Source organism: Cherax quadricarinatus, chromosome 15, assembly GCF_038502225.1.
Source record: "Cherax quadricarinatus isolate ZL_2023a chromosome 15, ASM3850222v1, whole genome shotgun sequence".
Taxonomy (NCBI): domain Eukaryota; kingdom Metazoa; phylum Arthropoda; class Malacostraca; order Decapoda; family Parastacidae; genus Cherax; species Cherax quadricarinatus.
Genome location: NC_091306.1, coordinates 20,354,484 through 20,356,250, shown reverse-complemented (window position 1 = coordinate 20,356,250; position 1,767 = coordinate 20,354,484).

The following is a 1,767-nucleotide window of genomic DNA, read 5'->3' as shown; positions in this document are numbered from 1 at the left end:
CCTTGTGAGATGGTGTCTCGCTCTGACCAGATTATCGGTGTCTGGGTCCACATTTCCTGTTTGAGTGCGCTTGTTCCCTTTGTTTTTCAATCACAATTAGACAACGTCTTAACTGAAAATATCGGGAGGTAAAGCTCAGTGCGTAGTGGGCACTGAAAAGCAACATGATATTCAGTTGTGACAAGCTCCGTTTCTTTGATACGGAAGAACGAAGAACTAAACACAGTTCAGAATACAACATGCAGTTAGATCTTGTCACAGTACAGAAGGTGCAGGTAAAAACTTTAGGAATATTAATGTCGACGGCCTAACGTTGAGCCAATTCCAAGAAAACAGCAGTAAATTGTGAGATCTTTAGAAGCAAGAAAGGAGTGCTTCATGCTGGTGTGGGATTCTTGGTAAAATGAAATTGAATCTATCTCCAATCATTGAATCAAACCTAATTGCCTTCCATTCTCCCAGTCGTTTCCCATAAATGCAATAATTCCAATTTAGAGCAAGAAACAAGCTGACGGCACCTACCTAGTTATGGTTGCTCCTGAGCACTGTCCTGTGTCTACTTCTATACGGGCAGGTAAAAATTTGTGAAGAAATAAGAGTGTATAGAGAAATCATTTACTACTCGTAAAGAATCGGAAAATAATTAATACAGAAAGCGTCTCAAATTACTCGCAATATACTCTAATTCGAAGAAGAAAATGTATCATTTCCGGTTATTAGAAATATTGCCACAACAGAGGTAGAAGTCTTCAGCAAAAAAACTGGACACATTCCTGCGGGATGTACCTGATCAGTCAAGTTGTGATGTCACTAGACAAGCAAGGCAGGATTACGGATGTAAAAAAAATATCTCGAAAAGGTCACAGGTTTACCTACAGAGATGACAATCTGACAGGGACTGTTGTGATTATCTGTATAGAGGATTTATAGTACTGTATATACCTCAGTATGCTTAACAGTTCGTAAACAGGCAAAATTGTTTACAAACATTATCTCTACATCCACAGCAGGACTCGAACCCGCAAACTCTGCATCAGAATACACAGTACTTGACCACAAAGCCAGACTCCAGATAGGTATGGGAAACATCGTCTAGCTCCGGCTAGGCACCCATACTTATCTGGGGTCTGGCTTCGTGGTGAAGTACTGTGTACTATGATGCAGAGTTTGCAGGTTTGAGTCCTGCTGTGGGCGTAGAGATTGTGTTTATATCTCAGTATATGTACCAACTTTTGGAAGATTTGATATTTGTGAGTCAGCTATACGCCTAACACCTGTACAGCACAAGGAAACCACGCAAATGGCAGACACATGAAGAAAGGAAGAGAAGAAAAGACAGTATTTCCGAGGTATGGCTGAGGCCTGGTCTTCAAGATCACATTGGCGGGACAAATAGAGGCTTATGGGAAGCCCGGAACAAACATACACACACAGCTTAAAGAAGCGGTACGATAAGACTCTTGGAGCAGGAAGAAAGTGGACCTAATAGCGACTAGCAAAGAGGTGGAGCCACGAGCTGTGGCTCGACTCTAGCAGCCACAAAACAAATAGGTGAGTACACACACACACACACACACACACACACACACACACACACACACACACGTACGTACACACGCTACATACATTCATACTTCCGAATGCCAAACGGGTACACTGCAGTGTTACTCGCGATAGAATGACAAATTATGGCTCATATTCGGTGTAACTGGCGCAGGTGAACCCTCAAGGCCACGCTGCAGTATCAACGGGATATAAGTAGCCAGA